The sequence below is a fragment of the Erpetoichthys calabaricus genome, chromosome 8 (assembly GCF_900747795.2).
Source record: "Erpetoichthys calabaricus chromosome 8, fErpCal1.3, whole genome shotgun sequence".
In the NCBI taxonomy this organism is placed as follows: Eukaryota; Metazoa; Chordata; class Cladistia; order Polypteriformes; family Polypteridae; genus Erpetoichthys; species Erpetoichthys calabaricus.
In genome coordinates, this window is record NC_041401.2 from 26704507 (window position 1) to 26729971 (window position 25465).

The 25465-nt window shown below is 37.4% G+C and overlaps 1 protein-coding gene across 2 annotated transcripts in view; it reads left to right on the forward strand.

The window, feature by feature from the left end:
* The window catches only part of grb14 (growth factor receptor-bound protein 14), a 363700-nt gene that overhangs the window by 28644 nt on the left and 309591 nt on the right, over window positions 1-25465 (forward strand). The window contains exon 2 of one of the 2 annotated variants that reach the window (XM_028806385.2): window positions 22106-22184. The exons of the other annotated variant lie outside the window; for it this stretch is intronic. The gene's annotated coding sequence lies outside the window, so the exon portion shown is untranslated. The remainder of the gene's footprint in view (window positions 1-22105; window positions 22185-25465) is intronic. 2 annotated transcript variants of the gene reach the window in all.

Consider the following 25465-nt stretch of genomic DNA (forward strand, 5'->3'; position numbering starts at 1 on the left):
TCAGTCCTCCTCTGTCATTTCTTTATATTGACAGTAAATTTTAATTGCTAAATTTTGAAGGGGACAGCCTATCCCTCAATCCAGGCACCCTCATCTTTATAGTGTTTCTTTGCCTTCCCTTAGACAGTATTTCAAATTATATGTTTAATCAATAATTATCTGCTTGTGTAGTATTTGAAAATGATCAGAATAGCAGAACAACATTAACAACAGCAATGATCTTCCGGTTCAAATGGCATCTGTGGATGGCAGGCAGTTGCTGTTGTATAAACAGGGAGTTACTGTTGGTATGTAAAAAATGCAGAATGATTATAAGGATTACATTGCTGTGTCTCTTATGTTTTGCTAAATGGCTGGGGTTTAAAGTTAATAAGAAATCCACTTTTTTATTTAAAAGACCTTGTAAAGTACCTTAACATCATAGTAAATTTATTTGTATACTTGTAGCACTTTCTATACACAGGATGCAGCTGAAAGTGTTTTACAAACAATTAAAATACCATTTACTTCAATATACTGTACATAATGATAAAAGAAAAAAAAAGATTTTTGTAAGATATGCAAGTGAATTAATATAAGAAATACATTAAAACAAAGTAATATAAAAAGTAAAGATGAAGTAGACAGAGTAACTTAACAGTTAAAGCCATTTATTTATTTAGCTTATGATCATTATGTATCTTATATATATAAAACATCCATAGATGTTTAGATAAAAGAGGAGACAGAACTGAGTTCATGAGGATGTATGTTGAGTGAGGGGGAAAGTTTTATCCAAGGTCACATAGACACTAAATGAAAAAGGTGAACTTATTGTTTCTTTAACAAAATGGAGAAAATGGTACTGTAGCTGTCTGAGAGACCTAGCTAATATATGGTTAGTACTGGTACTTCAGGGTCCCCTAGAGGGTAGTGATGTCACACTTGAAACAAAGTTGAAACACAGATTCAAAGCTTCTTTGATTCATTTGAAGCCTAGTTTTCCTATACATTTCTCTGAAGTCAATATTAAAATGACAAAATCATGTGGCTGTACTGAATAGGAGTTTATAACGAAACATTGGTTTGAAAAGTTTCAAATGTTTTGCCTGAATTTGGTATTATAAAAATTAAGCTTAAGCTGGTGATCCAGGATCAGAACATTTTGCTCAATATACCATTTAGTACCTTTTAATAGTAAGTATCTCTGTTCCCTGATTTGTGATTATGTCCTCACTTCATTTGCCACACCCTTGAAAGCTTCTAAAAATTATATAAAGGCTGTTTAAGCCTCAGCGTTTTCACTAACTCTTTCCTCAGTCTCCCAGGTGTATTTTACTGAGCTATTTTATTACCATGATCTAGTTTACTTGCATCCAGCTAGTGTTTCTCTTAACTCTGAGCCTGTCTAGTCTACAGTACCTTGTAAGCTCTTGTTTCTACCTCTGCCTTTACACTTACTTTGATTTTGGATTAACACATTTGTTCTGTTTAAAAGGCTTTGCTCTTGAATCCAGCATCTTTGTATAAAATTAAAGGAACTAGAAAGAGACTAAGGTCTGCAGAATATGATCATTTTCAACTTTCTAAGAGGAAACAGGTGAATTATTTTGTTCACTACAATGTATGGTAATAATACCTCGACAAAGTGTTGACAACTTCACCACTCTCCTGATTGTATCAGAATTTCATTGGACGTACACAGTAGAGTACATTAAAGATGCCAAGAGTATCCTTCTAGAAGCAAAGAGAATAAAGGAAAAGATAATGTCATGTCATTGACAATGCCACCAATATGGCTGCCTGTTCACTACTTTTAGAAGTATGCCCTATATACTATCTTGTTTTAGTCACACACTGAATCAGGTGGTGCAAAAGGCCATAGTACAGTTCTCTGATCTACATGAAATACATCAAAACATAGTTGGCTTGTTTAGTTCTACCATCACTGCAAAGAGGGTCCTTTCCGACATACAGGAGCAGAAGGGCAATTCCAATTTTTTAAACTTGTCTAAAAAGCTGAGATTTGATCATACAGAACCTTATTAATGTTCCACTGCTTGCTTGAGCAGTGTGAAGCAGCCCAAGCTTCTCTCAGAACCAGTTTATATCACTTAAATGGTAGGCACTGGGCAGCGTGAAACAGTCAGCCAGTACTTTCATGCTGTTATTGTCTTCAGTCAAGCCACTGTTGAACTGTTCCTGTTAAACTAAACTATCCTCAGGAAATAGAATATCTTCAAAAATTATTCCTGTGGCCAGTATACTTTATCACAAACTTCAGGAAAAAAGCATAAGGATTACAGATTCATCAGTATTGCAGGAATCTGCAGGAACGATGTAAGGTAGTGCCTGTGAGGTCCTTTCTATGGCAACACAGCTGGATTCCAAATTCAAAGTTTTTTAGCTTTTGGATATTCGGAAAATGGCAGAAAAGTCTGTGAAGTATTTGCCTTCTGAATGCTGTGCTATCATTTGTTCTATTACTGAAACACAATTAAGTCCTTGTCTGACATCAGCATTAGCAGCTATAGTACTTCACATCAATGAAGATAATAGACAGTCTTTAGGATTTCTTTGACAACAGAGTTCACGAAACAACCTAGGGTCAGTGTATCTCTGCTGATTCCATAGTTCATGTTCAGCCCAGTCTCTGTCTCATACCTTTTTCCATTGGCGATGACCAATCCATCATTGGAATACTGGAGCAGTTATCTTTCCTCATCTGTTTTGATTACCAAAAATATATCTCTCAACCTCAGTGCCTTCTGAGAGGGTATTCTGCAAAGCAGGAGAGGTTTTAAGTAAGAAGAAAGCCGACTGCTTTTCTTTGTACTTATCACATTTTGGCGTTAGGAAACAATACTCCTCAGAAACGGCACTACTTAGGTAGCTAATGACCTTCTGATGGCTGCTGATGTGGGTAGTGTTCAGTCCTTGTACTTTTGGATCTTAGTGCAGGATTTGATGCTATATAGACCATGCACTTGTAATTAATAGGCATTGCTGGGTATCTCTGGGACTATCTTAGACTAGTTTACTTATTTGGCAGAGAGGAGTTTCTCAGTTAGTGTGGGTGATTGCATGTTAGCCTCAGCATCCTTGTCATATGGAGTGCCACAAGGATCTGTTCTTACACCAGTGTTAGTTTCCTTGCACATTCTTCCATTAATTTGAAATTTAAGTTCTTTTAAAAAGAGTTCATATCACTTTTATGTGATCAATATTCAGCTTTTATGCTTTTTTTAAAACCACAATACTTCCATAAGTTATCTGCACTGGTCAAATGCCTGAGTGAAATTAATAAATGGCTTGCTGGTAATTTTTTTACAGCTTAATTCTAAAAAAATTGTTATAATTATTTCCCTGTTTGCACACAGTGATCAGTCTCAAGTTATCGGCTGTTTCACACAACTTTAAATCTTGTGTCTAGAACTGGGGTGTTATGTTTGATCAGTCTATAATTCTTCATGCTGCTGTTAGGTCCTTACCTCATTCTTATCTCTATCATCTGAGGATTATATCAAACCTAAGAACAATAGCATTGAAGGCTCAAATGGAGACGTTAAGGCATGCTATTATATTATCAGGTCTTGATTATTGTAGTTAATTATTTACATGTTTAAACAAGATGTCACTGCACTGTCTTCAGTCTATTCTTAATGTTGCTGCTAGATTGTTAACCCACTCCAGTAAGTGGTCTCATATTACTCTGATTGTATCTTCTCTTTATTGGCTTATGGTGGAATTTACAATCCATTTTAAGTATATGAGTAACATCTCTATTACTAAAAAAAAAAAAAATCTTGACAAGGAAACAACAACAGCATTTATTTATATAGCACATTTTCATACATACAGTATAATGTAGCTCAAAGTGCTTTTACATGATGAACAAAAAAGAGAGAAAAAAGACAAAGTAAGAATTAAAATAAGACAACACTAATTAACATAGAATAAGAGTAAGGTCCGATGGCCAGGGAGGACAGAAAAAACAAAAAAAAAAAAAAACTCCACAGACAGCTGGAGAAAAAAAAAAAATCTGAAGGGGTTCCAGACCATGAGACCACCCAGCCCCCTCTGGGCAAAGACGAGGCGTGATCTTATCAGAAGACAATTTGACATCCTGCGAGAGACATTTTAACTCACGTGAGACAAGCAGTGAGACAGAAGGACAGCTGCTGTACAGGCTTTTAAATGAACGATGCGCAGATGCGACAAGCAGAACAGGCATTTTGGCAGAAGCAGCACAAAGCCAGTAGCTGATCCGTCCACTTCTGCTTAGCATGTGTTCAGCTCCCCCCCCCTTCACAACGCGAGTGGAAGAGACGTGAAGTGGCAGTAGTGTTGCGCACCTGATCAAGACCAGATCTTCCCGGAGAGACACTTGGACGACACGGAAGACTAGACATTACAACCTTAGGAAGCAAAACCCTTAAGACTGTGACTTTTGCACATCACGCCCTACTTACAAACAATTTAAAACAAGTTCACTGACATCTAACCTTGCATTTGTTGGAATGCTTTTGGCAGACAAACTTCAGGTGTTCCCAGCCCTTAAAACAATGACAAGCAGAACACGCAGCTTGCCAGCACTGATCCGAGCACTTCTCCTTAGCGTGCATTCAGCTCTCACACAAAAGTTTTAAAGTAAAAATGAAAATAATGCCTATGTAACAATTCCCATGAAAATAACAATCTCTTTAAATTGTTTATCTGGTAAACCAAACCTGGGGATGGGCGAGCGAAGCAAGCAGGGGACAGAGCCCCCTAGTAATAATAATAATAATAAATCTGCGATGTAGCGGGGGTGTGATAGTTGAACCGCGATATAGCGGTGGATCACTGTAATAACATATTGAACAATTATTAAAAAAGTAAAGTTGAATAAATTGGACTCTGCAGCTGCATAAATAAAAGGTCAAGTACCACTTCCGGTTAGCGAAAATAGCTCAAAAGTTCATAGAAACATATGTCTTGTACCTAATACTTGTATGCAAAATTTGGTTAACCTAAGAGAAAGCATACTCAAGTTAACGGGTTTACATACACACACACACACAGACACAAAGACATAATTCCAAAAATGGTATTTTCAGACTCTGGGAGGTGTAAAACGCAGAGATTCATCGAAATCTCAAAATGGAATTTTTGGAGGATCCCAATACTTTCCCTGTACTTTGTATATGAGAAAGTCAGGGAGGTCTAAAACGTTGAAATTCATCAAAATCTCGACATCTAATCTTTGGACAATTACCATACTTTCCCTATACTTCGTATATGAGAAGTAAAAAAAGTAGGAAGAAAACCTGCCTAAGCACATTTAAATAGCTTATCTCTCTTAATAAAAGTATTGTTTGTTAAGCAGAGTTGCATAAGCAGTTTCTCTATAAACAGCATAGAGTACAGCATAATCACATACACTGTATATTCATATTCACAATATGTAGACAATGCACAGGCAAACAGTAAGAGTGAAGAAAACCACAATGCAGGCATGTAAACATTGACTGCAGATGCGCACACACAAAAATTTTGGACAGTTCAAAATGTGTTCATATCAAATATGTCAATATCAAATTCAAATCAAGGAATTAAATACCACACCCAAAAGGATATGGTGGTTTCTAAAACTGTTTATTGAATACTAGCCAACCCGCAGAGTAGCATACGCCGCATAATTATTTATTGATGGGTGAACACTTCCTGAACGAGACAGTTGTCCAAATGGGGTGGGTTTGAGGATACGACTGTGAGTGAATGAAAAGATGGAACTCTGTAGAGAGCAACATACAATTGTCCGGGACTGAAAACTGGGGTTGGCAGATACAGGCATATCGTTTTGAAAGTTTGTCCCTGTGCCTTATTAATTGTCATTGCAAAGGCCAATCTAACAGGAAATTGTCTGCGTGTAAAAATAAAAGGCAAATTTGAATCTGATGGGGTCAGGGAAATCCGGGGAATATGGACAGTTTGTGAGGTAGGAGCTGCGATAGTTTTACACTCCAGTACATTGCGGTGAACGCTGGTAACAGTCCGTCTAGTGCCATCACAGAAACTTCTTGCTGGCATGAGGTTTCTGAGAAGCATGACGACTGAACCTATTTTAATTTTGAGTTTATGCGGAGGCATGCCAGTAGGAGTAAGACTGTTAAGAAATTCTCCGGGGAATGAAACTTGATCTGCGGGATCGTCTGTGATGATGGAGGCAATGCTGGTGAAAGTTACTTCATCGGTAGAGATAAGTTTCAGTACTTGTTCATTACGGTGTAGCGAGTCTTCGTTGGTGACGCTTAATATAGCTTGTGTACTGAGTTGTTCTGGAGTCACAGTTGAGAAGTTGATATCGCCATATAGTTGTTGAACGGGATCAGAAATAAAAGGAAAACAATGTGAAGGTAATGGGCGTGGGAGGAGTGTTAGAGTTGGCGGGCGGGGCTCTGTCGTGCATGCCATGGTTGGCTGCTTAGTGAATTGTTGGCGGGCGTGGCTCTGTCTTGCGTGCATCTTGCTTGCCATGGACTTAGTGAATTATATATATATAGATTACAGGTTACAGGTGTTCTGTTATTTGCCTTTCTAAGGCACTGTCTTCAGTACCAAAATGAATAAAATGTTTCTCATGCAGTTTCATTAATACAGTATATTTGATCTGATCTTGCCTGTCTGCTAGAAGGGTTGTTTTAAGAACCATCTGGCCACCAGATGTCACTGGGAATCTGCTGTTTTAAACATTTTGAAAGATTGAATATTTTCTTGAATTGATCATTTCTTAAATCCCTTAAAACCTGTAATCATGTCATCAGTTAGGATTTCTAATCTTATCCGACATGTGCCTTCCCTGATTCCATATTTAGTTATGGGATGGATTCTAAAACTGCTTTAGTCCAATGGTAAGTTAAAGAGAAGAATTTTCAGAGAAACGGACAGATAGGAGTTAAGAAGGGATAGTACTATGGTATTGTACAATTAGACAAGTTACTCCACCATACAGATGGTAATTAACACACATGTTGTACTGCCATTTTGCCACTTTACATTCTGTTGATCACTCTAGAGTGTACTATATTTTTATTATTATGTTTGTTAGTAATATTTTTATTTAATTTTATTTATCAAGTATTCTTGACGTGATTCTGTGTTTGAAGTGATAGCAATTTTATTTGACATTCTAAATGCCCGAAACTACTTGATCCTAGCTATTTGCTACTGAAGTAATGCCATGTTTGGGTTTTGGTTACAGTTTTAAGCAATAAGCTCCAGAAAACATCTCTATTTCAATTACAACATGTCTGTGGATAATAGCTAATTCATGGTGATGTATTAAAATGATTGGAGAAATACCACTAATGAGCTCATAATAATGGTACAGTATTTGTATGTGCAAAATATGTGTAAATGAATATCCTCAAATTCTACATGTAAAATTCTGTCTTTCTGTTTTGCATTTTTTATCATTATGGGGCATCCGTTATGCATTGAAAAAGCAGTGGACAATCGAGACATTGCATCCTTTAAAGACAAAGGATTAAGAAGTATTTTACATGTCAGTGATTTGAAACTGTATTATCTTTGCCCAATCATAATACTAAAACACTGTTGCTCTCTTTCACCTTGAAATCCCGGAATGTGTTAAACAACAAATTGTGAGCAGTTTGTATTTTTGACAAGACATTCTAGTAGCTACTGTATAATAACAGTTTACATAGCCCATGGTTTGGTTTATATCACAGGGTAGCATGGTGGCACAGTACAGTGATTAATGCTGCTGCCTGGGATCAAATGAGTTCACTGTCTCCTCACTGTGCCTATGTGGGCTTATCCTTGGTACTCGAGTTTTCCTCTTGCCTCCCACATAGGAGCTTGTTAAATTAAATGGTGACTATTAGCTTGTTCAGCATGAAGGGGTGAGGGTATTTAATAAAAAAATAAACAAACAGACTATATATAACTATCATAATTTCCATAAATGCTTTGAATCATGTGCTCCTGAACACATTAGTAAAGTCTAAGTGCCTAGTAAAGTCTAAGGCCAGAGTTAAACTTCACGCAACGCATGCTGCAGCGGATGCTCCTGCTACGCAAGCATTGAAGTGTTTATACTTGCACGCGTACTTTACGTAAATCTGGAGGAATCCGCCAGGTGGCAGTGCGAGATATTATCATGGCAAGAACATGTTCGGCTTCTCTGTGTTGTGAATTGCCTAGAACACCCATTAAATTCCGATGACACCTTACCGCAATATCTCTGAAAAGGATGTCTATTGATTAAATCCAGGGATGTGTCCATTCCATCAAGCATTGGGCACGAGTGAGAAACAATCCCTGGACGATGCCTCGGCTCATCGCAAGGTGAATACAAGCACACACATACACTAGTGTCATTTTAGCGGCACCAAATCTCCAAATCTACATATCTTTGGAAGGAAACTGGAGCACACTTGGGAAACCCAGCAGGAAAACGTGTAAACTCCAGGCTGGGAATATCAGCGACGTGACTCCCTGCAAGACAGCAGTGCTAACACTGTGTCACCCCATGTATGTAATTATTAACAGTATTCATTATTTAAACAAAATTACCGATTTATCTGTAAAATGTAATATACATACTTTAATGCTTTTCATCATGAAAGTGATATCAAGTATAAATCTAAGGATGCAAAATGTGCAGAGAGTTGGAATATTATACATTTAATGTGCTCAGTGTGGCGATCTATTGCTGGCGATTCGCTGCTGTCAGGAGCATAGGAAGCCCTAGAAAAAAAAGATGGCACAGAAGACGGTATGTGAGAATTTTAAAACGTATCGTGTCATTACAATCGGGAATATGCAACGCTTGAATATAAAAGCACCATGAATACATCTGTATGTCGGCATTTTGCTTCACCACATCGAACCATTTATCAAATATCGAAGTGTGCACACCGATCTCGTAGGATCCACAAAGCGGCTTTCTGTCACATGTAGATAGTAAACGTATACTCTGACGTCACATTCTAACTTTTAGCACACTGCGCCCCCTGACTTTTTGCTGGTACTGCAACTCGTGCACGCATAGCGTTAATTTCTGAGGACCTGTTCAGAGAACGCATCAAATGAACGCTTAGAACGCGTGGCGGCCATGATGCGGGCGCGTTCGAGTTCTGAGCGTGAAGTATAAATGAGCCCTAACTGTTCACGGTTCTTAAATTTAGTCTCAAAATTTGAGTAGGGTATCAGTTTTTCCATGGCAATGCAGGTCTGTGTTGTAAAGTCTCAAGGTCTGGAAAGCTACAGCACCACTAAAGGCCCCAGTTATTAATGCACATGAGCCACTCAGTAACCATGCACCTTAGGAATATACTTCCTTCAAGTAGTGCCCTTTCCCCTGTAGTATCTTGACATGCATCAAGGCTGCTATTTTAGTTTTCACTTGATCACAAGATCTTACTAGGGCTGGCCCCTGTCGTGAGCTAACATTTCCTGGTGCCTACACCTTTTTCACTGGGCAAACGTTTGTAATGCAATGAATTTCTTTTACTTAATCCAAATGTTAAACTGCCCAAGAAAGGGAAAACTCTTGATGAAAAAATGTGCTTTAATTCTCTTTGTTAAAGTCCATAGCTTAGTAGTTTGGTAAATTATTGTAGAAAAAACTAGAGCAATTTTGATTATATAATGCAGGTGAACAATAAAATTTTCTGGGCAGAATCTAAGGAGAAATTAACCTACAGTATACATAATATTAACTTGCATTAAAAGTAATCTCCAAATCTTCTAGTTAAGAAAAAAGCATAGCTATGAAAGCATATTCTCACTTTATGACTGTTTGCCAGATTGTTAAATATAGCAGATAGTGTGAGAATTTTTTTATAGATAATACCCTTTTTAACTAGCTATGCTACCTGTTTAAGATGGGTTGAAATACAAGTAATTAATGTAGACCTTAGACACACTGCACTGCAAACAATAATGCTATCTGGTTACTATGTTTATTATATATTATTTGTACAGGATTTGTAAAAGCTTTGCTAATTTTGCCATGTAGGTCTGCAAGAACTAAACCTCATAATCAATGATAAATAATAAAAACATTGGTAATAGATCACTTTAAACGATTAGTTGATTATGTCATTAGGTGGAGAACGTTGTGGTGCGCAACTGCATCACTTCTTTATTTAGTTGTGAATGTATTTGAGAAATGGCAGATTGTAAGCAAGTGACAAAAGACTGCAGCTTTTGACTTCAAGAGTTGGGAAACACTTTATTCTGAACACAGAATAAAAAGCTGTGAGTTGCAAAATGTGTAGGACTGACCTTGTATGGCACAGGAGCATAAAGGTGATGCACAAACATTTGAGAAGGAAACCTGCTGTTACAGGCCCTATGTAGGAGGAAGACTTGCCGCCATCCCAGTAAGTTGAATATTACTTTAGCGTTATGTGATACAGATACATGGACACAATGTTGGCTAGGCTAGGCATAATGACATAACTTATGTTTTGAAGTGAAGCATAATTGGAGTCATAGATTAGCTCTCTACAATATGAATAAAACAGTTGCATATGCGACAGAATTTGATGTTAGACCACTTAAAAATGTGTCATTTGCCACTAGCTAGTAAACACAGATTTTCACTTGCCATATTTGAGTATTTTTTTTGACACAGTCACTCTGCTAAATTGTGGTGTTTCATTATATCCTTGCATACACATGTAACATTAGAGTGCATGTTTACGAAAAATGGATGTGAAGAAATATCCCTGTCCAAGCAGAAAACATTTTTTTTAATTTGTTTATTAGTGTTGTGTGCAAAAAAAAAGTCAGACTCCAGCACCATACAGATGGAACAAAGCAGCGAGTGCAGCATTGAATCCAACAGCACATCAACTGCGACTGAAAGGCTCATTGCTCATTTTGAGTGAAAAGGCAGAGGCGGAGTGGAATAGCGAAACTTCCAGACTAGTTAGCTGTCGCAGTTCAGCTGGCTTTTATACAGTTTGGAGGAAGACACAATGAGGCTTATATAAACAGGCTTTTAGTTTAGTTAATTTAATTTATTAAAAACTTTTCAGTTTTTAAGGAAATTGTGTGTGTGTTCATTTCACATTCAGAGCCAAAATTGCTATGAAGTGTTTCATTTTTATTTATTACTATTTATTTTCAATTTATTAATATAAATGTTTTATAAAAACATATTTTGTTTAAAATATCTACAAGTAGTACATTAGTAAAGTCTAAGTGCCTAGTAAAGTCTAACTGTTCACAGTTCTTAAATTTAGTCTCAAAATTTGAGTAGGGTATCAGTTTTTCCATGGGAATACATGTCTGTGTTGTAAAGTCTCAAGGTCTGGAAAGCTACAGCACCACTAAAGGCCCCAGCTATTAATGCACATGAGCCACTCAGTAACTATGTACACTGCACTCATCCACTCATGTACACATCCACACAGGATGTAGGGGGAAAACTGATGAACCCTTAAAAAAACCATAAAGAGAAATTTTTTTCTGGAGAAAACCACATCATGGGGGGCTGACAACAGTTATGTTTCCACATCGCTACATTTTCCATAATTATTTGGTTTATTTATTAAACACAAAGTGTGGATTTTCCAGACACCTTGGCTTTTCAGACGCCATGATGTATTGTGTCCAGTTTAGGTCATCAGTGATGGTGTCTAAAGTGTTCTTTCCAGTATAGATGTAATAATGTTCTGCCTCCTGCTTCCTAGGTCTACAACCAACTTTTTTTTTTTTTTTTTTTTTTTTTTTTTTCTGACATTGAGAGATTGTTACCTAGGTACCACGTTATAGAGACGTTTTTCCTTATGATAAAGTGTCCTCTTTTCTGTTTGCTGTCTCATTGATGTTGGTGATGAGGCCTAAGATTGTTGTGTCAGAAGAAAATGTATTGATTGTATTGGAGAAGGGTCTGGATGCACTGTCTTAGATTAATAAAAGGACAGCAGTGGGCTGAAAACATTACCCTGTGGGGTGCCTGCATTGAGAATCAGTGTGGAGAAAGTGATGGTGCCAATCTGAACATGCCAGGAACAAGTTATTATCTTAAGCTCCTAAGGCATCTCAATAATTGCATGTACTGGCAATTACATTAGCGTACCTGATATGTGTTTTTACATGCATTTGCATATAATGCACAAAACACCTATTGCAATATCCTCTGTCTGTCTGTCTCTCTGTCCACGTGGAACAACTCAGCTGTCCCCGTGGACCAGTTTTGTTGAAATGCACTATATCTTGAACAGATCACACTGTACATAGTTAGAAAATTTAAAAATCTCAAATTGAAAAGCATTTGAGAATTTTCAAGCTTGTCATTCCTTGTGACTTCAACTGGTAATTAGTTTACTGTTTAAAATTTACCTTCATAGTAGTTACACCATCTTGTATATTTTGTATATGTTTCTCCTTTTCACCTCTGATAGACACAACTAATGTCAAACAGATCCCTAGTACAACCAATCAAGTTCTGGCTGAGTGCGTGTGCTGGTAGGAAGTCACTTAGTAAGTTGTTTCTGCTTTTTGCAGTCTTCTCAGCAGCTTGAATGCAAATAGAAGAAAAGCAGTGCATCACAACCTCAGTCCTTCGAATGCTTTAAGTTGTAAGATATAAGTTGAACAATTTTCCTAACTGTAAAAGTATAAAATGAAAGCATTGAAAATAAAAGGTTATGTACTGTAGATGTGAATGAAGTACCCTGTGGCGTATAAGCCACTGTGCACAGAGCAAATAAACATTTACTCAGTATTTACCTTATACTAACCAAACCTCCCAGCTCCATTATCTGCAGTTTGTAATCATTAACTTTTTCACAGATACTATAATTTACTAGGGTCACCAGAGTTCAAGGTGACAGGGACATGGACAGTGACACTGCTCATTTCAGGCTGTGCGTCCCAATAAATAACTGAAGAATATGGAACTGTCCCAGTTTTAATAGGCTGCCCATCTAATAAAAAATCGCTCTGCCAACATAAGCATCCTCACAATATATTTAGAACTGCGCATTTGAAACTCCCAAGCGGCAAAAAACCCATATAATAGTAAAGAGGTCAAAACTCAGACAGGCAATGTGTGGAATCGTGACTGACTTTCATTAGTTGTCAGTTATAATCATCAACATTAAAAGAAATAAACATTTGAAATACATCAGTCTGTGTGTAATGAATGAATCTAATATACAAGTTTCACTTTTTGAATGGAATTACTGAAATAAATCAACTTTGTCATGATATTCTAATTTTATGACCAGCACCTGTACCTGAATATTACACTATGTATACATTTTCCAACTTGTCTAAGTATAGTCAGACATTATGTTTCTGCAAAGAATGGTGAGAATTATGGATGTTATTTAGTTTAAGCCATGGAAATCATGCTGCCTCTTTTGAGGCAAAATAAAAAAACTTTTGCTATGGTCGTTTTTATCTCATTATGGAATTAATTCAGAACAAAATACATGATTTGTGCATGCTTAGAAAGTGTGGTGATGTGACTAATCAGATGTGAGTTGTAATTATTTTAGGTTGTAGCTTTATGCATTTCAAAGAGGGAATCAGGAAGTGATAGGGACTAGGAAAATAAATATGCATTCACTGTAGGGCTGCAACTAATGACTACAGTGGACCCTTGACTTACGAACTCAATTCGTTTGCGAGGGCTGGTTGTAACTCAAGTTGGTTGTAAGTCAAGACTATTTTTCTCTTAAGAAATAATGGAAATACCCATAATGCGTTCCGAACCTCCCACAGCAACACTTACTTAACCTTTTCATAATAAAAAAGGGTTGTATAATGTGCATAATTTACCAAAAAAACAATAATTGTTCTAATGTACTAACCAAAAAGTTATAAAAAGTGCCTAGCCTACCAGAAACAACAATTTCATACTGTACTCACCATTTAATTTGACATCTTTGGGCTGCAGGAAAGGAGAAGGAGGAGGAGAATGAAATGGAAGGTGGTTATTGTTCGGAAGGAGCCTACTTATACAAATCTTTTCTTTGTAAAATTGTCGAGATGGTGGATTTCGACATGCTGTACATATTAACGAGATCGGTCACATGAACACCACTCTTATATTTCTGCACAATTTCCTTCTTCGTTTCGATTGTGATCGCTTTCTTTACCTTCGTTACCTTCTCTTCCTTCCTTAGCAATTATTGAAATAAATTATATAAATCACTGCACTGACCGAAATTACGTCCACAAACACATGTATCTGGGCTCCGACTGACACTTACGAATGCGCTCGGCTGTTTGTTTACAATCGCGCAAGCGGATACATGTGACCGCATTCAGGTCGTAACGCAAGATGTTGGTCGTAAATCAAAACAAAAATTTTGGTCATAAATCAAGTTGTTCACATGTCAGGCCAGTCGTATATCAAGGGTCGACTGTATTTTGGTAGTCGACTAATCTTTCAATTTATTTTCTCGATTAGTCACGATTATTTCATGCCTGACTGTTTTGATGCCTGCAACCTGTGGTTGCACATCCTGTTCTGGGCTCCAGTGCATGTCTTTACCTCATCTGCTCACGTCTGTCCACCTGTGAATGTCACCCTGATGTGTCTGCATTAACACGATTAAAATTAACAATAATCAGATTAAAATAACAACCAGTGAAACATATGAATTTGAAAATAATCATATCTATACTAATAAAAGGCAAAGCCCTCACTCACTCATCACTAATTGTCCAACTTCCCGTGTAGGTGGAAGGCTGAAATTTGGCAGGCTCATTCCTTACAGCTTACTTACAAAAGTTAGGCAGGTTTCATTTCGAAATTGTACACATAACAGTCATAACTGGAACCTACTTTCGTATACTGTATACGGCCATAGCGGGCAGCTCGGTCGCCGTGTGAGGCGGTTGCATCTTGCATCATCACGCCTCCCACGTGATTGAGTACCTGCCCATATAAGGTAAATATTCGTGGGTGAAGGACTGTGCTTAGCATATTCATAAGTGCGGCTGCGGCTGTATGCTTATATCGATTGACACATACCGAATGTCAGTTCAACACAAATCCAGCTCGAGCCGATTATAACAGCAGCAATCCAAGCTGTGAAAACACAGTAAAAAGGAGGCGTATCAGACTTCGTGGTAGATTTTCTGATGCAGCTAGATGGAAGCAACTTTGTGCAGCTGCCACCAAATACTCGCAAAAAAATCCACAAGTTAATAAACACGCTGTGGCTAAATACTCAGAAGCAAATCCACAAGTTCATAGGGACGCTGTGGCTAAATACTTGCAAGCAAATCCACATGTTCATAGGGACGCTGTGGCTAAATACTCGCAAGCACATCCACAACTTCATAGGGACGCTGTCGCTAAATATTCGCAAGCACATTCACAACTTCATAGGGACGCTGTCGCTAAATACTCGCAAGCACATCCACAAGTTAATAGGGACGCTGTGGCTAAATACTCGCAAGCACATCCACAAGTTAATAGGGACGCTGTCGCTAAATACTCGCAAGCACATCCACAAGTTAATAGGGACGCTGTCGCTAAATACTCGCAAGCGAATCCACAAGTTCATAGGGACGCTGTCGCTAAATACACGGAGGCAAATCCACAAGTTAATAGAGCTTCTGTTTCTAGATATGATCCCAATAATGAAAAGCGGCTCATACGAAAACAACAGGTTTGGCTCAAAAAATCCAATTGTGGATTTGCGTACGACCCAAACATACATTATGAGTCTGACAAAACAGTACACTTTGGATCCATGGATGTTCACTGTGACTATTGTCAAGCTCAGAAGTGGAAATGCGAGTCTCCTGGTTTGTGCTGTAACGGTGGTAAAGTCTGTCTCACTCTTTTATGTAAGCTTCCTGACCTTCTTGAGGGCCTGTTAAATGGCGAACATCCTCAAAGTGAGCATTTCTTGAACAATATTCGAAAGTACAACAGCGCATTTCAAATGACATCATTTGGTGCTAAACAAATCGTTGAGGGAAATTTTATGCCTTCATTTAAAGTTCAGGGACAAGTGTATCACTTGATTGGCAGTCTTTTACCTATGCCGAGTGAGGAACACAAATTTTTGCAAATTTATTTCGTCGGGGACGATGAAAAGGAAACACAAATCCGCTGCGCTAATTTTACTGGACTAAACATACCCCTGGTCAAGCAATTACAAAAAATTCTCCATTACTGTAACACTTACATCCAGGACTTCCACTCCACAATGGACAGTATTTCAGATGATGACAAAGACTTCAAAGTTGTCATTCACACAGACAAAAAACCATTACATGCACACAAAGGCAGATTTAATAAACCAACAGTTCATCAAGTTGGTGTTGTCATCGTTGGGCAAACGTTCAACAATAGAGATATTGTCTTGAAAACCAGAGACAATAAACTACAACGCATTAAGGAAACCCACAGATCCTATGATGCACTTCAATATCCTCTCATGTTCTGCTATGGTGAGGACGGCTATTCTGTGTCTATACCTCAAGTTCATGCTACCAGTAAGTTACCTATGAACAAAACCGTCTCTGCAGCAAACTTCTGTTCATACCGGCTTATGATCAGACAACATCATGATAATACTAGCCTTTTCTTCCGAACTTTATTAAATCAGTTTTTACTTGATATGTACTCAAAAATTGAATCCGAAAGACTAAATTATATCAGTCTAAATCAGAAAAAACTACGAGCTGAAAATTACGTTCATTTAAAAGATGCTATTGACAAAAACGACACTGATTTAATAGAACTTGGTCAAGCTGTGATATTACCATCTTCCTTCACTGGAGGACCTCGCTATATGCACGAGCGTACACAAGACGCAATGACATACGTACGTCATTATGGCCGCCCTGACTTATTCATCACATTTACTTGCAATCCTAAATGGCCTGACATCACTGAAATTCTCCTTTCACGTCAAACACCTCACGATCGCCACGACCTTCTCAGTCGTGTAGTTCATCTTAAGATTCGCAAAATGATAGACTTGCTCACGAAGAGTAACATTTTCGGCTGTACAAATTGCTACATGTACACCATAGAGTGGCAAAAGTGAGGTATTCCCCATGCACACATTCTATTGTGGCTAAAAGATAGGATTAAACCAGCTCTCATCGATGAAGTCATCCGTGCGGAAATTCCTGATCCACAGACTGACCCTGCCCTACACAAAATAGTAAAATCCACCATGATTCACGGCCCATGTGGACCTCATAATATCAACTCACCCTGCATGATCAACAGAATATGCACTAAGAAGTACCCACGTCCGTTCATCTCAGAAACTCAGACCGGAGAAGATGGTTACCCTCAGTACCACCTGCTGATGGAGGTCAAACAATTAACATCAAAGGTGTAGATATCGACAACAGATGGGTGGTCCCTTATAGTCCTGTGCTGTCCCGCTTCTTCAATGCTCACATGAATGTCGAATTTATTCAGCCAGTATTTCGCCGCTGCGAAGCACGGGTATTTTGCTAGTGTTTTATATTAGTGTGACCATCGCAATAAAAAAGAAATACATTAAACAATACAAACTAAAGTGCACATAATCTTTAAACAAAAAAAGTGCATTTAACTTAACCAAAAATGGCCACTGGTGTGTCTTAAAGTCCAAAAGTTTAAATAAAGCTTCAATTCAAAGAAAAAAAAACAATAATGTACAGTTTATAAAAGATTCAGTTCGTATATACCTGATTGCAGTGGAGGAATGTGAACATTTCAACATGCTCTGGTGTGAGGCTGGCTCTCTTCTTTGAGACAGTGTTCCCAGCTGCTGGGAAGAGATGCTCAGAGGGAGTAGAAGTAGAAGGAATGCACAAGAATGATTTTGCGGACAGAGAAAGATATTTTAATCATAACACTCTGAAGGAAAAGTGTTGTAGTTTATCACATCATGTACTATATTATTCCAAAATAAAAAAATAACAGACTAAAATATGTAACAAGCTAATTACTGATATACTCCAAAGCACAAGTTGCCTAACATTAGTTAGAGATGGTTTACTATTCATATGAACTCAAATATTATACGAAAAATGAAGAAAAAAAACCTAGGATGGCTCAGCTACTCCTATTCACTCGTTTACTAAAGCTCCAAACACGTTACCAAACGTAACTGAAATTATATTCACTTAACCTTTAAACTGCCGTTTACCACCACAATTTGCCAGAACGCCGGAGCCGAGTATATTTGGAAAAGTACATTCGTTGAACGCCGCAACCGGCTAGAGTTGGGTTTAAAGTGCAATTTGGGCGCATGCTGAAGCAGAGTATATGCGGCAGTGGCGGGCCGTCAGGGCCTGCAAGGCTTTCTCTACTGGCCTAAAAAATATCTGAATCACAAACTGATGTTAATTATGTTTTGTCCATGAATACTTATTAAATAAATCCAAATAGTCTGTCCGCTTCCTTTCATTGCTTTTCCGATGGTTGTGCTGCTTCCAGACATGTATTTTCGTATTAAAGCATTTAACCAATCACATTTCAGCCATCATTTGTTGCCAGGCAGGGTCAAAGTCAAAGAAGTATGCCCAGAGGCCTTCACAATCCGTTCTGCAGGCCCTCTAACACAAAATAAATGTTGATTTAAACTTTTGCTTCAACCAGTCAGATTTTGAGTTGGTTTCACTAATGCCCTCTAGGAGGTGTACGGCAACGTAACCGTATTCAGACCCGTTGATTGGATAGGATGGTGCGGTAATAGAAAAATCTGAATGAGAGCATCATGGGGCAGCTGTACACATTGGTATGTTTGGCGGTGACCATTCCTGTGTCCACTGCTTCTGTCGAGCGGACATTTTCAGCCCTAAAGTGAATTAAAACTTATGCCAGAAATACGACAGGGCAGATTCGACTTTCAGCATTAGCTTCGATGGCGATAGAAAGGGACTTCGTGATGGAACTGAACCGCATGGATAATCTGTATGATAGAGTAATTGAACTGTTTTTGAGGAAAGAGAGGAGGATGGATTTTGTTTACAAATAATCTGAATTTTTGGTGAGTAAAATGTTGCGATTTTCCTAAATAATATTGCAAGTTTATGAGTTATTGATGTTTTTTATGTGTGTTGCGGACTGTAGCTGCAGTAGAAAGGAACTTGTTCACCCCTGGTTTGTCTATTCAATAAAGGCATTTATTGTGGCTACAAGAGTTATCTATCTGCGATGCAACGGCTCTTTATACTGTATTTCTGCATATTAAGATGGTTTTTATAACCATAAATTAGTTTTTGAGGGGCGGGTTGATTCAGACGGAGCTCTACTGAAGGCCTAGGTGTGAAATGCACGGTCCGCTACTGATATGCGGCGACATACATTCGGGCGACGCACATTTATTGAACTCCGCAACCGGCTAAAGTTGTTTCTCAGTGCAATTTGCCAACACGCCAGAGCCAAGTATATTTGGCGATGTATATTCATTGAATGCTGCAACCAGCTACAGTCGTGCACGCGGGGGGGGCGAGTATATTTGACGACGTACATTCATTGAACCACCGCAACCGCTATATTTGCTTCACAGAGCAATTTGCCAGCACGCCGTAGCTGATCAGTCAGTGCCGTATATTCGTTGAGCAGCCAGCTCATGACCACTGCTGGCGGCTCTGCAAGTGGATAGTATTGCACTAGACGAGCCTCCAATCACCAGCGTTGACCTCTGTGTGTTTGCGTGCAGCCAGTTCAAGCGCAGTTGGCTCAGTGATTTACTGAATTTCATCAATGGCTTCAGTTGCACCTTGAACATATAATAGACTATTGCAGTAGTTTTTTTTTTTTTTTTTTTTTTTTTTTTATATATAGTTTTTACAGTTCATTTGCAGTGTGTAAAATGATCAGTGTTGCAGTAATTGTGATGCCCTTTGCATGAAAAAAAATACGTGTTCCTTTAAAATTTCACATCATCCTTGTGAATTGTGACATTTACTTAAAAAGTTTAGCTAAAAAGTATTTGGCATTCAGGGGTGCATTAACCCCCAAGTATGTGGTGGTTTAAGGGTTAACTTTCATTGTCAAAACCTTGATATGCACATTATAGTGCAAACATCCATGTTAACATGTGACACTAACTTTACTTGCTAAAACTTACCTCTCAAGATACGGCGGCATCACAGCTCCAGGATGCTTGCGTTTCAGAAGCTCATGCATCGTGGTGGTGCTGCCGTGAAAAGAAAGCTCCGCTTTGCATAATCTGCAATCAACTTTTTTTCCTTTTTCGGTGAAGTGCTCCTACACTTTAGAAAGTTTCTGTCTCAATGTTTTCCATCTCCTTCCCCCTCCTCTATCCGACTCGCCATCGCAACCACGTTTATTTTCCTCTACATTCTTCTTCTCCTCAGACGTTCTTAACAAATGATACTGCCCCCAGACGTTCATGTAGTGCATTGCAGTTACAAAAACCAATGTGATTGTGACTGGAGCCTCTATTGAAGGTTCTGTTTGACGCGTCGACAATAAAAAATACGCATTGACAATTTTTGAGTCGATGTCGTTGATTACGTCAACTATTCGTTGCAGCCCTAACTCACCGTCTGACTGGAATTGACATGGCTTCAGTTGTCTGCCCAACAATCCCTCAGTTTGATAACAGGCTTATCAAGACTATAGGTGTTGGGAGTAATTGCCTTAACCGGAGCACTTAGCACAAGGCAGAAGCTAATGTTGGACATGGCACCACTCTCTCACATTTTCACACTGAACTCATATGGAGTCATCAGGTAATCTGTCTTTGGGATATGATAGAAAAATCCTAAAGAAACTCCACTAAAGTTGTAGCAAATAAAAATTGCAGAAAGTTCATATCAAGTTGCAATCTCTGCACCTTTGGATATTCATGCTCCACACGGTCATTCCAAAATAAAATTTATTTGGTTAGTTTTTCAAATCCTCCACATTGGCCAGACATTCTTAGGTCTCAGTGAATATTTGAAGCACAAGAAACATCTAATAATACATGTAATGTGCAAATGGAAACACTGCAGCACATAATTTCAACATCACACAGTTAGTGGGTCTAGTAAAGAGCATACTTCATTGTGGAAAGCAAATCTGTAGACCTTACATTTGCTAACAGAAAATGAGATGGGGATTTAGAAAATTAAAGCATTAGTAGTTTGTGACACTTGAATTTGACTTGTCCATTAAATTTCACTTGTTATTAACCAGCTCTATATTTGCTGCAAACATAAACCTCGCAACAACAAATCTCACAAACATTTCAAAGTGAATTGGTGACAGGCCTGTTCATAAAAGTGTATTGTCACAAAAGCAGCCTTAAAACTGCCCTAGGTATTCACTAATTCATATGTAATTTGTTATAATGATGCTTGAAGTTTTATCTTCAGTATTGATTTTAAGCAGAACTTATTTTTCTGAGAAGACGTGTCAGTTAAAAAAAATTAGCAGGTGCACATTATAAGATAAGTCGGAGAGTCCATGCTTATCATATCATTGATTATAAACCCCACACTGATGAAATCTCCCCCAAGCCTGTAAATCCCCACCAACGCAATAAAATACCCTTCATTTGTTATTATCCCCTGTGTATCATCTATATAATTAATCTGTGGAAGACATGCAAGTAAGTATCTCATTGTTCTGTACACAAGACCTATAAGCTTGAGCTTTCAAATAATCACTGTCCCACTACTCTACTCACATTCAATGCATGTATTTATTTAAATATATGTAAAAACAATTAAAGTAAACAATCTGCACTGCAATACTATGAGCCACAAATGAATGAAGTAGTTAGGCTTGTAGCAGTAATATCCAAAATGTAGTGTAAAATGAGTTTGAATCCAAGCTTGTTAGTGAATTTAATTGAAAGAAAAGTAACTTGGCCTTTTTCTTATCCCTTCTAATGCTATGTGTGTTTTTTTTTTTTTTTTTGGTTCTTAGTTGTGCAATTCTTCACAACCTGTTAACTGGTGATGGAAAAGTGAAGAAATACATATTTGGCTCTATGAATGCTATAAATATTAATACAGAGCATTTGTGCATTTATTTGATTATAAGTCATTACTTGTAATGTTAGAGCTTTGGGCCAAAACTCATGGTACAAAGTGCAGTAGATTCTATTTTAATGAGGTTAAAATCTATATTTTCTTAACCCTGGTTCTTGTATTACTGTATCTGCAGGTAAGCACTGTACAAGGAAGGAACATAGTGTATGAGGGGGTGCTGGAGTGTTTAGGTGACAGAATTAAAGGCTGACAAGGTGAGCTAAAAGTCAAAGAAACATCAGATGTCTCATTACCTATAAAACATGATGACATTTGTTTTTAAAGTGTATTAATAATAATGATAATACATTTTATTTATGTACTGCCTTCAGATATGTGAATGCAAAGAAAAGCAATTTGCTCTTTTATTATTGTTCTCTTGTTATTAGCAAATGATCATAGGAAGACCTACTATCTTTAGAGACACTATAGAACGAGATGCTCATCAACTCCTTCATGTATGAATTCACCAGAGCAAACAGGCCAATGTAAATGACACTGTTAATTGGCAGCTGCTGTTACCTGCACTGCCATGTCTTAGTGTGTGTTTGGCAGTGTGTGTTGACAGTGGAGGGCAGGAATGAGCACACTCATCTCTGCTGAGTCAGTTAGGAAGGACAATTTTATCTTGCTGATGTGAAAGTGAAAATGAGCAGCAGTCTAAAGTGAGATACCAAGCTCTCAATCACTTTCTTGCTAACCATCATGTGAACAGACAGGAGGAACTGAAAAAGATATTGAAGCAGACTGAAATGTTGTATGGATGTTTGAAACATACAGATAGAAAGATAAATTATTTGTTCTTGATTTTTTTTTTGTACTACAAGAGTTACATAAAGGGTGATTTTTCACACATATTTTGATAAATTTGATTAATCTATACAATTTATTTAACAAATTTTTTAGCAGTGTAAAGTTTAAAGAAAACTATTCAATTCATAAGGCTGACAAGGACAGGCAATTAAAAAATAACGGTGCAGAATTTCAATACAAATCATTAAAAATAGCACTGTAGCTGTGCAATACAGTATATACAGGATCAAAGCACCTTACTTTGGATGTTGCACAACCTGGGCAGTTTTGGAAATTGTGTAGGTTTGACCTTTTCATAAATTAGTAAAAGATTAAAAATGTGAAATTAAAAACACATTTAAATAGTAGCTCTGTGAAGAAATTATAGATTTTTGGAGGAAAAGTAAAGTATCTAGAGAAAAACTAATGCAGATATGGGGAAGATATGAAAACCCACACAAGCCTTAACCAGGCATGGGTTAGAAACAAATTTCAAGGAGCTGTGAGGCAGCAGCTATAACTAATCTTTTATTTATATATTGTGATGGAGGTCTCAGTGCATTTGTTAGCTTCAGTCTAAATATAATGAAGCAGGAAAGAAGTCAGTTTAATTTGACCGGAGGGGTATAAGACCACCAATAGTGGACAACATGTGCCACTGAATTGGGTTGAACCATGGAGACAGTTACTTCTGTGGCACAAAATTGGATAGGAGACATTTGGAGGAACAGAAAATGGAATAGAATTATCCCAAGCCAATAGGCTTCCTAAACCCAAAGTGTCCCAAACTTTGGTCTGAATCTTTAATAGAGATGTGAAGTTTAGAAAAAATGCCCCAGCATTTAAAAAAAAAAAAAAAAAAGGTAAATTCCTGACCCCAGAAGAGCCTGTCCCAGATGTATTTTCTGGCTGGTACTTAAAATTCTTTTCCAGTCACTAGAGCAATGAGCTTGGATTCAAGAGGTTTTATATAGTTAGAGACTTGGCTGGGTGCTAAGTACATCTCACAAAATAGGCACTTTCATTAGATATATAAAATGTCTCTGTAGTGGCCCTCTCAAATTGTTCAATTATTACCTTGTACTGTAGAGCAAAAGTAGGAGAGAAGGCAAAAAGAACAAGCTGAAGAAAATTGAAGGTGGTTGACTTAGTGAAGAAAGTGCAGAAAGCACCCCAGATGAGAGATAGGAAATGTGTTTAGATTCCTCCAAATGGATGGATGCCTTTCTAATATAGCTGATGTTTCTAAAGCTGGTAAACTCCTTGCAACAGTGTGTTCTTTTTCACTTTCCACTAGTGTATATACGTGTCATAGCAGTTTGGGTTTACTGTATTTTCATGACAAGACTATTAAATACCTTGGAAAAGTGGTATCTTCTCCTACCTATATAAGCAACAGATTGCTGAACCTGACTCCATTGCAGGATGTCTGAATTTTTCTCTTAGATCATGTACCCTATTTTATAGTATTTTTGTGGTAGCAATTAAATAACCACTAGTTTTAATTAAAAAAAATAAGCAAAGTGCAAGTACCTAAAATTTAGACATTGATTGAATTTTATATCATAGTGATGTGCATCAGTCATTCTTCATATAAGACATGGGGCTATCAACTGCTGAATAACAATGATTAGTTACAATGTGATAATATTCGTTAAATATAGAGGTATTTCTTTCTTGTGTTATTGCACCAAGCTTCACAGATTTTCAAAATTACAGAACAAATAGAAAAGCCACCCTGTACTGTTTTATATTTAATAATATTTAATGATAATTGTGTGATCTTCAATGCAAATTTGTGTCTTAATGCAAAGAACCAGAAATAAAAGAAACATTTGCTCATTTTAATGGTGTTTGAAGGTTTCTGGAAAATATACTGATATAATTTACGGGTGAGAAATTATTTGGTTAGAAATAATAACTATTGCATATCTTTTATTGATAATATAAGTGGAAATTATCCATATTTTTATTATACTGTAGACTTTGGATGGACATTATAATATGGGAAATTTAAAGATTTGAATTTGGTATACCCATGCTATAAACTGACAACAGAAGGGCTACATAATGTCATCGTTTGACTTACTGCTTTTCCCTCAGTTTTGGTAGGACCACATAGAGTATGACATATATGACTTAAGTATATGTAGAAACCATCTTCGGCTCCACCTGGTTTTCCTGATACTATCCCAGGTGCTATGCTAATTAGTAATGCCCATTACAAAAATTTTGATCAGAACAGAATGGATATGCAAAACAATTATAGAACTAAAATAAAGTTCGGAGTACTTGGGAATAAATGCATAATTTTAATCTGAAAAAATGTACCCTGAAGAACAGTTGGAATGTTCTACTGTTTGAAAGCCTGCGGTAGTGGCAAATAATTTATCTATCTTTATATTTGATGGTTTAGTGATATATGGAATGAAGCAGTATTGACACAGCTGCTACAAAAATAGTTGTAGCTGTCAACTTACATGAATGTAATTAAAAGGTATTTACTTTGATAGGAGAAGAATGTGTTTCAGATGGATCTATTTTTGGATCTGTGAGTATGGTAGCACCAGTGAATATTGAAGCTATTTTTGCAGTCCAGTAATTGAACTGACACAGTCCTATAGCATACTTGGCTTTTTGAAGAAAAGTGTAAGTTTAAGGACTAAGTTTAGTAAATGTGTGTGTATTGCACACATGATTCCTA